Here is a 12,787-nt window from a genome sequence, read left to right on the forward strand (position 1 = left end):
ATGTTATTTCATGGCTTCCATTTTGCAAATAAATTTGAAGCTATAGAAAAACTGCTGGAAGTCACTCAAATTACAAATGTAGGTCCGTGACTCAAATTCCAGTTCTCTCTGTCCACATAGTTTTATGCATATATCCAAGCTTTCAATGTATATTCAAGGATATATCTAAGTCAAGTATATTTTCTGCTACACCAGATGTGAATGCTGTTGGGGATTGTATGGTGAGAACTACTTTTATTTAAAGCATTTACTCTATTTCTTCCTTTCATTCCACTTTCATGATTGCTTTTGGAATATTTTTTGTCTATGCAACCTCTGCTTTTTTCCTTGGTGTCTCATAATTGCTGGTCCTGGCTCCAAGCTCTCTCCCATAACTATTCCCAGAGGCCACCCCTCATCATGCTACAGTCTGTCTATCAGTTAAGTTTTCATGAGAAACGTCTCTTTTGTGGCATTTACCAAAGGAAAAAAGTCTCCCAAGATTCTCTAAATAGCACAGAGTAATACTTTTCTCATAGTCTTTTAAAAAGGTTTTTTCTTTTTTTTTTTTAAAGTTGTATGACTTGTCTCATCAGTGGGACCTAGATAGCTAGGCACACAAAAACTAACTGAGTAAACTTTGTACAAACCTGTAGTATGACTAAGACAGTGACTTACCCTCCTTTGCCCCAGGTGATCACTTGGAAATACTTCATTATTTTTAGAAAGAAGAAAATATCAAAATAACATGTGAGATTTATTTTTAAAAATCAATGTTTATGATAAAACTCAACAGAGACAAGGAGCTCATTTGGGTAAGGCCACAATAGTTCTATGTCTGTTGCCTTATGAAGTTTTTGACAAAAAATTAGATTTTTCTACATTTCTTTCATAAACCCATCCTGCTTGAAGGTTTCAGTGTGGTGGCCCTTGAGTTGAATTGGAAGAGGGAATTTAAGTAGGGAAAAAGCAGGAGTCACCCACTGCTATAGTCAGAAGCTGTCAAGAGTTTGGGGAGTTTTATCAAGAGAAAGTTGGGGCAAAGTAAAGATAAAACTACTCTCTACTTGTAGAAGAGACAAGTGGAAAAAAAACATCCTGTTCTTTTGAGAGAATATCCAAAATCATGCTTTCAACTAATAGCTCTCAGCAAAGTAGTGAGGCTATATGGAGCAGAAATAATAGCCTCCCTTCCCACCCCAAACTGAGTGAACTCGCTCTGAATTGTGAAGAGTAGAATTCTGGTCAAGCAAGCAAGACATAAACTTCATCTAATCAAGCAAGGCTCCCAATCACTGGGCAAACCAGCCATTGCCTGATACCTGCCTCTCCGTAGAACTATGAAGCAACAGGGAAAGATAGTCAGAAAAGGAAGCCTGTCTTCAGATCTATTCTCTTCCTCCCTCTAGACACTACCCTTTTTTGCAATGTATTAAGTAGCTTTTGTACAATATTTCTAAATAAGAAATGACCCCAAGACTCAATGACTTAAAGGAAATTTTTTTTTTCCCCCATGGGTCTGTGGGTTGGCTGAGCTGGGACTGAGGCTGGGCTCAGCTGGATAGATCTGCTTCTTGCTGCAGCTCTGTGGGCAAGTTGGGGTGGCTCTGCTCCACGTGTCTCCATCATCCTGGAGTAGAGAGCTCGCCAGACCATGCTCCTCTCATAGAGGGAGCAGAAGTAAGAGGAAGCATGTGAGACCCCCGAAGACCTAGGTGTGGAACTGGCCCCTATAACTCTTACCCACATAGTCAAAGCAAGTCATGTGGCCAAGCCCAGAGTCTAAGCAGCAGGGAAACACACTCCACCCACAATTAGTCTGTGGCAAGTGTATTTTATAGATGCTGGGAAAATTGAGAGATTGGGGTTGTCTAGCCTACAAACCTGAATCATCCCCAATCCAAAAAAAAATGCTGTTTTACATGAAGATTTTGAAGTTTCTTTATTAAAATCACTTTTCTTCCTTCACTTTTTACATCATTATTGAAGGTTCTAAAGCCCATCCCTCTCTCCCTTAGCCAGACTCCAGAATTCTCTCCTCTCTTCATTTCCTGCCTCAAATTGGAAACGTTCTCCCATCATTGTTTATCAAAGCATGATCACTTTCTGTGCCATATTTTCTTCACAATTCTTTGGGAACCAACTATATAGTGTTTTATTGAACAAATAGTATTAATATTTGTGGTATTGCCTATTTACTACCCAAGAATAATAAAGGATATAGGGTGCATGCATGTGTGTGCACATACACACAAAGTACAAACAGTATCCAAAATGAGGGAAAGTTAATTATTGGGTGGGATTAATCTGAATGACTTCATGGAGAATTTGAATACCGAGTATATACTTGAAGGAAATTACCAAGCTTCTTAAGAGCTTAATTACTCAAAAAAAATTTTTAATACTCCAAAAATCCAATTGCAAACATTCTACTCATTACCCTTGTGGTGAGGAAATAGATGTGTGGACTGATTAGTATTTTGCTCTTGTCCTGTACTTATTATTCACTATAAGCCTTTGTCTAGCCATCTCAAGATCACAAACCATTGGTGTAAAGGCAAGTGAATGACCGTAGGATCACTCAACCTAACACATTACCACAACAAGACAGAGCTTAGAGCCCATACAACTTTGGTGAGGAGGAGTCAGTAGTATGCCTCATGCAGGTTCTCTGTCTCTTCTAGTGTATGCATACATGTGTACATATAATCAAAGGTAAATTTATACTGTGTCTTGATGATCACTTAATGCCTATTGGTGATCAGTAAGTTGTACGCTATCTGCCCAATTGCTGCTTTCATGATCAGGGGATATTAGTACATCCAATAGTACATGTATTTGAGTCATTAAGGTGATGTATTGTACAGTTGCTCTGCTTTTCTGTTTCTAAACCCAAGTTTAGAACAGGGTATAAACCTCTTTTTGGGTAAAGTACCGCTTTTCAGTGTTTCTATACCACCCCGATTACCCTTCATCATAGTATTTACCTTTCTATATTGCAATTGTTCCCTTGTCTTTCTACCCACTATTTGATCATAAGCTCTAGGAGGACAAACAAGCAGCTGTCTTTGTTCATTGCTTTATCTCCTGGTGCAGTACCTGTCGTATGTTAGATGCTCAATAAATAAGAAAGTATTTATTAAGAAAATAAACATCATTTCAGTATGTTAAAAGAGGACAAGTGAAACATTTTGTAACTTCCCAATGTTACATAATTTCTTATAGTTATTATTATCTCCACTAAAACTAAAATTACCTAGATCATGAATGTACCAGTCCAGGCAATCTGATGAGTTTGTGTATTACCTAATTTGAGGCTTTTACTTGTAGATCTCAGCATGAAAGTGTATAGTGTATACTTAACAACATGGGGTATAGGGCATGTAAACATGCTTCACATTGAGGGAAGACCTGTACCCACTGCCTGCACACACACAGACAACTGCATTAGTGACAGATAACCTTGGAGTTAACACTGAGATGGTTTCACTGTGAAAGCTCCTCAAGGTTGTAATATAGAACTGAGACTCAACAGCAAAATAAAATACAAGTCTTACCAGAGGGAAAAAAACAGTTTTTCTCTGCATTAAAAAAAATGGGAGGTTTTTTTAAAATTTTTTCCCCTGAACGATAGGACCATAATGATTCAATTTCTTCTGCACCAATCAGAATCAGCCGTGAGATCCAGACCTGGCACATGGAAATTTCAGCCTTAAGTCAAATATTATTTCAAAGTTAATGACAAAATCTATTTTTGCAGTGGTCTTGTTTAAAATATTTCCCCTTAATACTCTTGAAATGCTGTAATTGAAAGCAGTTATTTGAGATGCCAGTGCATACTTCTTTAATTATGTCCTGTACCATCTGTTTCCAATGAAAGGGCAGTATCTGTTTGCAGTTACCAATCTTATGAAAAACAGGCTTGTCCCGAAATAGATTGGAACTAAAACCAGAAAGCATTTCTTTCAGAGGCATCCTTTCAAGCCAATTAACTTTAATCATTATAGAAATGTTTATTTCCCATCTTAGTCTCTCTTCACATGTAAATTCCTTCAGGGGAAAAGATCTCTTTTTGTGACTGTTTGAATAGTTCCAATTTGGATTAATCAGAACCTGCTGGCCTGTTTATGTTCCAATTGTGAATGCTGGCAGATTTCTTGATGAAGGAGGCACACAGTCCCCAAGGAGGGCAGATCTAGAAAAGCAACAGATACACACCTACTAGTCAGAGAAAGTTCCCTAACCTCCAGGGTCCCATACTTGCCTCCATGTTGCCTTCTAGAGAGGTGACCAATGAAGTGATTTTATGGGTAGAAGACCAGGACTCCTAAGTTGCCTCAGTGTAAAGCCCATCTCTCCAAAGGAGCTAGACATTCTCTTAGACCACACACTCACATATGATTCTCATAAAAGCTCTAAGAAAGCTTGGTGACTTTGCAAATTGTGGTGGTGGCTTATAAGTGGCACCACACTATCCAGGGAAGAGTTATTTTAAAATTGCTTCTATTTCTTCAGGGAAATTCTCAAACCATAGGTTAAAAAAAAATGGTTCTTTTTTTTTTTTTTTTTTCCTGCTTCTGACACACCAAAGCTCAGGGATTTCATGGTCATGTATTTAAAAATCTGAAACTACATTATCATCATTTTGGAAACAACAATTTCCATTTCCACTTCTCCCTTGACGCTTCTGGAGTTATACATTAAGTGGGCCTCCTAATAACAGTGACATCCTTCAACTTTGGCTTCCTGAGCAACTGTAGCCTTTAGATCTTATGGGCTCCATCCAAGAAGCAGATATTCTCCTTGTTTTCCAAGCAACATGAGGGTGAGTAATACATTTTTGGATGTTATTATTAAGTAGCTTCATTTGTTCATAAGGTAAATTTCTCAAGGGCAAAATCTTTGGCTGATTTATACACTGATATATCCCAAATACCTAGAACATTACCTGGGACAAATAGACCCTCAGTGAATATTTGTTAAGTTTATTCATGCGTCTAAACCATAACAATACGTTAATACAAGACATATACAGATGTTTTAGAGATGAAAACAAAACTATCAAAAGACAAGATGTATTTGCCCATAAGCAGATTAAAGATAGGACAACAAGACCATCTCTGTGTCTGGAAGATATCTCTGTTCTCCTTGGGGACTGTTACCTCCTTCATCAAGAAATCTGTGTCTAGAAGATAGAACAAGATCACCTCTGTGTTTACAAAGTGTCTGGGTCAGAGTTGGTGTTTATTAAATATTTGGTTAATTTAGCTCAGCAAGTAAATGTGTCTTGGCCAACATCTGAGAAAGCTACCATTTACTGAATTTTTAATAAGTTCCATTTACTGTGATGAATGTTTTATACACATGAACTCCTACGATCCTCAAAACAAACAAATAAACATCCAGTGAAATAGATATAAACTATTTCCAATGTTTCAATGCAGAGCTGAAGCTTTTGTAAGGACAATAACTTACTGAGGTTGATCAGTTAGTAAATGCCAATCCGAGATTGAGAATTTGGGTCTGTCTTAGTTAAAAGATGATATTCAAATGCACTCACTATTTTTTCACGTGTAAAGTTCAGTGTCCAGGAAGGCCTCCTTCTAACACACCAAAACTCAGGGATTTCATGGTCATGTATTTAAAAATCTGAAACTACATTATCATCATTTTGTTTTTGTTTTTGTTTTCTTCATTATCATCATTTTGGAAACAACAATTTCCATTTCCACTTCTCCCTTGAAGCTTCTGGAGTTGTACATTAACAGAGCCTCCTAATAACAATGACATCCTTCAACTTTGGCTTCCTGAGCAACTGTAGCCTTTAGATCTTATGGGCTTCATCCAAGAAGCATATATTCTCCTTGTTTCCCAAGCAACATGAGGGTAAGTAATATATTTTTTCTCTTTGGAGTTGAAATGTTATCCTGTCAGGTTGGAGGAACTTGGCAGGCTTGAATTAAAGAAAACTCACCCATCTATCCCACGCTCTCTTCCTCTGATGATTTAAATGGAAGTGTAACAAAATCCCTTAAACCTTCATAATTTAATTCCATCCCCAACTTTCCAGAAAGTCATCAAAACCTTCCTGTAGGAATGCCAAATGAGAGGCAGTACAGGATGATGAAACAATGGGAAATGTGGAGGGAAGTGAGGGAAAGTTGGAAAAGAGAACAGAAGGACCCTAATTATGCAGTGGCTGAGCATCTTCACACACTCACACTAATGAGTGGCCTCTGAAATTATGTGGTCAAGAAGAAAGTTGCCTTCCATGTTCTTAAGCCTGGCATTCAGGCCTATGACTCATATACTGGGTCTGGAGTAGACTAACGAGTTATGAACAAACTACTAGCACTAATTTTATGTTAGAGAGACTATGATCTATTTGTCAACTGTTCATTTATCACCAAATATTATCAATCACCACTTCTCAATCTTCATGCACAGTGTACTAAATGTTACCCTAGGAGCAAGTGAGATATATATTTATTCAGAGAATGTCCCATTTAATTTCATTAAGCACACACATAAATAAATATGAGATGAAGATAAGAGCTCCCTCTTTCAAAGAAAATAAGAATGTCAGAATACAAGTCTTTCCCATCCTTTGTTAGGTTTATTCTCTAATAAAAGAAACTGAAGATTACACAAACAGATGGAAAGATTTACTGTGTTTTTAGACTGGAACTATTAATACTGTTAAAATGACTATAGTACCCAAGGTAATCCACAGATGCAATTCAATCACTAACAAATTACTAATGGCACTTTTTTTATGGAACTGGAGCAAACTTTTAAATTTGTACGGAAACACAAAAGACCCTGAGTAGTCTAAGCAATCTTGAGAAAGAAAAATGGAACTCGAGGAATCAGGCTCCCTGACTTCAGACTACAGTAAAAAGCTACAGTAATCAAAACACTATAGTACTAGCACAAAACCAGAAATATAGATCAATGGAATAGGATAGAAAGCCCAGAAATAAACCCATGCACTTACAGATTAAATCTACGATAAAGGGGGAAAGAATATAAAAGGAGAAAAGACAGTCTCTTCAGTAAGTGTTTCTGGGAAACTGGACAGCTACATGTAAAAGAATGAAGTTAGAATATTCTCGAACGCCATACACAAACGTCAACTCAAAATGGATTAAAGACTTAAATGTAAGATCAGATACTATAAAACTCCTAGAGGAAAACATAGGCACAAGGCATTTTGAGATAAATTGGTGCAATATCTTTTTGGATCCGTCTCCTTGAGTAATGGAAATAAAAACAAAAATAAACAAATGGGACCTAGTTAAACTTAAAGCTTTTGCACAGCACAGGAAATCATGAACAAAACAAAAGATAACCCACAGAATGGGAGAAAATACTTGCAAATCATGCAACCGACTGGGCTTAATTTCCAAAATGTATAAACAGTTCATACAACTCAATATCAAACAACTCAATCAAAAAATGGTCAGAAGATCTAAATAGACATTTCACCAAGGATGATATACAGATGGCCAACAGGATCATGAAAGAATGTTCAACATTCCTAATTATTAGAGAAACATAAATCAAAACTATAATGAGGGATCACCTCACTCCAGTCAGAATAGCCACCATCAAAAAGTCTACAAGTGATAAATGCTGGAGAGGGTTTGGAGACAAGGGAACTCTCCTACACTGTGGGTGAAAATGTAAATTGGTGCAACCACTATGAAAAATAGTATGGAGGTTCCTTAAAAAACTAAAAACAGTTACCATATGATAGAGTTATCAGAAATCCCACTCCTGGGCATGTATCTGGAGCAAGCATCCATTTAAAAAGATAGATGTAACCCAGTGTTCATTGCAACACTATTTACAATAGCCAAGACATGGAAGAAACCTAATGTCCATCAACAGATGAAAGGATAAAGACAATGTGGTATATATATATAATGGAATATCACTCAGTCATAAAAAGAATGAAATAATGCCATTTACAGTAACATGGATGGATATAGAGATTATCATATTAAGTGAAGTAAGCTAGACAAAGACAAATATCATATGGTATCACTTATAGTGGAATATGAAAATAAAAGATACAAACGAACTTATTTACAAAACAGAATGAGACCCACAGACATAGAAAACAAACTTATAGTTACCAAGGGGAAGGTGGGAGGAGGGAATAAATTAGGAGGATGGGATCAATAAATACACACTGCTATGTATAAAATAGGTAACCAAAAAGGACCTACTGTGTAGAACAAGAAACTATAAACAATATTTTGGAATAGCATATAAGGGAAAAGAATCTGAAAAAGAATATATACATATAAATTGTATCACTGTGCTATAAACCTGAAACTAATATGACACTGTAAATCAATATACTTCAATTAAAAAATTAAATTAAAAAATCAGGAGAGGGTAAAAGTCAGTGTGTTAAAATGAAAAACACTAATAATAACAACAAAATTAATATCTTTATTTAGCTTCTATTTTGTTTCAGGCATAATGCTAAGCTTCATAATAACCTTGTGAAAGTGAAAGTCACTCAGTCGTGTACGACTCTTTGTGACCCCATGGACTGCATAGTCCTGGATTCTCCAGGCCAGAATACTGGGGTGGGTAACCTTTCCCTTCTTCAAGGGATCTTCCCAACGCAGGACCAAACCCAGGTCTCCCACATTGCAGGTGCATTCTTTACCAGCTGAGCCACAAGGGAAGCCCAAGAATACTGGAGTGGGTAGCCTATCCCTTCTCCAGCGGATCTTCCCCACCCAGGAATTGAACCGTGGTCTCCTGCATTGCAGGCAGATTCTTTACCAATTAAGATATCAGGAAGTAAGAACCCTTTTGAGACACATATTCTTATCCCTATTTTACAGATGAGAAATTGAGAGTCAAAGAGGTTAACATTAGGTTCCAGAGCTAGTAGCTGACAGAAGCAGAATTCAAACCAGCTCTTACATCACTAACAAACTTTCTATATATCTTGGATAAAGTCATTTCACCTTCTGGGCTTTAGCTGTACCATTATTCTATAAAATTAAGAAGATGAATTTCATGCTGTTAAGGATTTCAGTTGGAAGTTTTGGTATCCAAATCTTACCCTACTCCTACCTCAGGGTTCTGTGCTGGAGATATCTCAGCAGGGCTAAATAGCAAAATGGGAAATAATGTACCAGCATTTCAGGTGTAGGGCTCTTTGGCTATGTCATTCTAGAGAATCCTGGTCTTTGAGGCTGTACTGGGCCTCCCTTTCCCTACTCCCATCTAACATGACTGGATCTGGATAGCATATTCCAAATTTACATAAATAATTAACCAATCAGCTTGGCTCAGCCATCCAAGTGCAAGGAACCTATGTACTCAGTCGCTGAGTCATGCCTGACTCTTTGCGATCCCATAGACTGACTGTAGCCTGCCAGGATCCTCTATCCATAGAATTTCCCAGACAAGAATACTGGAGAGGGTAGCCATTCCATTTTCCAGGAGATCTTCCTGACCCAGGGACTGAACCCAAATCTCCTTCATTGAAGGCAGATTCTTTTACCACTGAACCACCTGGAAAGCCCAGCTGTCAGTCAAACTGAGACACGTAGTGAAGCTGAGGATTATATGTAAAGAAATGACAATGAAATTAAGAGCAGAATTTTAATCAGAACAATAGATAGCAGAAGACAATGGCATAATATATTTAAAGTGCTAAAGGAAACTCAGTAACCCAGAATTTTTCACTTAGCTTAACTATCATTTAAAAGAAGAGGGCGAAAACACAGTTTAATAGTCTTTCACTGAAAAAATTATCAAAGAATGTGCTTCATGACATTATCACCTCTTTCAACCATGAAGCAATGTATAGCAGTGGTGAAGAATTTGCTTACAATGCAGTAGATGCCAGAGACGCAGGTTTGATCCCTGGGTTGGGAAGATTCCCCTAGAAGGGGATGGCAACCCACTCCAGTATTCTTGCCTGGAGAATCCCATGGGCAGATGAGCCTGGCCAACCACAGTCCATAGGGTCATAAAGAGTCAGAGACGACTGAGCACGCACACAATATAAAGCATTATACCAGGTTAAGATAGAAAGGAGAAACAGGCGTACAGGTTTTCCCTCTCATATCACCTAAAAATAAGACAAAAACATATTTTAAAAGGCCAAAACTATATATCATACATAGGTTGTATGTATGTGTGTTTACTGAAGATAAATTGTTATATTATTAGTATAGTTCATATGTGGTCCTACTGGTAAAGAGGATAGAGTTTAAATGTTTCATGTCCATTTCAAGGCCTGAGTACTTGAAAACAACTTAAAGTATTGTGTTATCTGGATTTTACAGTTGTATATATGTGTCTATGTATAAAATTATCTGTTTCTAAAGGGCAACTGTATGATCCAATATAATTTATTTTAATCTAGTTCAATTAGTTTATACCAATTCCTTCCAGGTTGGATCAGCACAGTTAAATTTAACTGAGTACAACTGCTTGCTCTAATCTTGGCCAACTTTTATATTAGTTTGAGAATACATTACTCTCCAAATAGTTCAAAAAAATAAAGAAGGCAGACAGGCTCTATATGGCTGGTAAAAATGTGGCATCAAGGGCAGATAATGGATTTGAACTAGAGTTTGGTGTATTTTTATGCTCTGAGTGACAGCATAAGTGTCTTCCTGTTATTTTTGGCAAGGCACAAACTCAAATTTTGCCTTTGGTGCTTTTTTACTATTTTATTTTTTTAACTGTGGTAATGCTGTATTTCCCAAAACTGAGAAAAAACATTAAGTCATCTTCTCAATTGCTCTAGCCAAGAATTATTTCCTATGATGCGTTTGAACGTCTATGAACAAATTAACCTTAAATCTTGGTTATGTTGTTACTGCTCTCTTTGGGACATGTCTCCCAAATAAAGTGATTTTTATTAAATATGTATTAGATATTTATTTCTGATTCTGGTTTCCAAATTTTCTACTAATATTTCTCTAAACAACATCTGTCTATATTATTCAGTAATCCTAACAGGGGGTTATGACTTTCGTATTAAGAAAGGCATTTAAGTTAATGTACTGAGTTATATATTCAGTACTCAGTTAATGTACCCAGTACTCAGTTAATGTACTGAGAGCAAGACTAGGTATGTATAAGAGAGTGGGATGTTACGGAATTTCAGTGATGACCTCCTAACCCCCAACATGTGACATCTGTTTAAGGTAAGCATTACATGTTACCTTGAAAGGAAAATAAAGCATCAAAAGATAGCTTGGGGGATGACTGAATTGGAACAGTTCCAACTCTTCCTTATAGTTGAGAGAGCAGATCACCAACTAGTTAGGCTGAATCTTAATCATTCTATACAGTCTTTCTATAAGTTCTTTCTGTTCTTTATGACAAGCTGTGAACATTTTCCACCCCTCTATGAACTCAGATGGTTTTTTTAGCTCACAGCTTCTTGAAAGTTGCTCTTCCCCCAGTAGCTGCACTTTGCCCAGCATTGTAGAATCTTACCCTAAGCATGCACAGCTTATGATTTGGCTAACTAAAATTCCAATAAAGATTTCTGGAGCTGAAAAAGAAAGATACCCATTTTGACACTTACATTTAACATTAAAATGGAGATCCCAGCCAATTAAAGAAGGCAAGACAATAAGTGAAAGATACATATGTTGGAAAGAAAGCTACAAAACAGTCTTTATGCACAGGTAAAATAATCATGTGCATAGAAAAATCTGAAGAACTCCTTGAACAATGTATTATAACTAATACGTAAATTCAGCAAGGTCACAGAACATAAGGCCAATATATACAACTTTAAGTTTGGACACTAACAACAAATTAGTAAGTGAAGAATTGATGCCCAAGTGAAGAATTGATGACTTCTTACTGTGGTGCTGGAGAAGATTCTTGAGAATCCCTTGGACAGCAAGGAGATCAAACCAGTCAATCCTAAAGGAAATCAATTCTGAATATTCATTGGGAGGACTGATGCTGAACCTCCAATACTTTGGCCACCTGATGTGAAGAAGTGACTCATTGGAAAAGACCCTGATGCAGGGAATGATAGAAGGCAGTAGGATAAAGGGACAACAGAGGATGAGATTGTTGGATAGCATCATTAACTCAATGGACATGAGTTTCAGCAAGCTCCAGGAGATGGTGAAAGACAGGGAAGCCAGGTGTGCTGCGGTCCGTGGGGTCGCAAAGAGTCAAACACAACAGAGCAGCTGAACAACAGCTAACAACAAAGTATAGAAAATAAAATTAAGAAAACGATAACATTTAAAAGAGCTTTGAAGACTATAATATGCTTCAAATCAAATATAGTGATGTATATGCAAGACTTATGCATGCAAATCTATAAACACTGCTGAAATTAAAGAGATAAATAAATGGAAAGATGTGCTATGCTTGAAAAGTGAAAAACTCAGTGCTATGTTCAGTTCAGTTCAGTCTCTCAGTCGTGTCTGACTCTTTGCGACCCCATGAACCGCAGCACGCCAGGCCTCCCTGTCCATCACCAACTCCCAGAGTTTACTCAAACTCATGTCCATCGAGTCGGTGATGCCATCCAGACATCTCATCCTCTGTCGTCCCCTTCTCCTCCTGCCTCCAATCCCTCCCAGCATCAGGGTCTTTTCCAATGAGTCAACTCTTCGCATGAAGTGGCCAAAGTATTGGAGTTTCAGCTTCAACATCAGTCCTTCCAATGAACACCCAGGACTGATCTCCTTTAGGATGGACTGGTTGGATCTCCTTGCAGTCCAAGGAATCTCAAGAATCTTCTGCAACACAGCAGTTCAAAAGCATCAATTCTTCAGCATTCAGC

General features: G+C 37.4%; 1 protein-coding gene across 1 annotated transcript in view; it reads left to right on the forward strand.

The window, feature by feature from the left end:
* Positions 1-4,222: 4,222 nt before the first annotated feature.
* The window catches only part of MROH9 (maestro heat like repeat family member 9), a 150,890-nt gene continuing 142,325 nt past the window's right edge, over positions 4,223-12,787 (forward strand). Inside the window, exons 1-2 of the mRNA XM_043922893.1 lie at positions 4,223-4,804; positions 5,725-5,865. The gene's annotated coding sequence lies outside the window, so the exon portion shown is untranslated. The remainder of the gene's footprint in view (positions 4,805-5,724; positions 5,866-12,787) is intronic.

The sequence above is a fragment of the Cervus elaphus genome, chromosome 14, assembly GCF_910594005.1.
Source record: "Cervus elaphus chromosome 14, mCerEla1.1, whole genome shotgun sequence".
Lineage (NCBI taxonomy): Eukaryota > Metazoa > Chordata > Mammalia > Artiodactyla > Cervidae > Cervus > Cervus elaphus.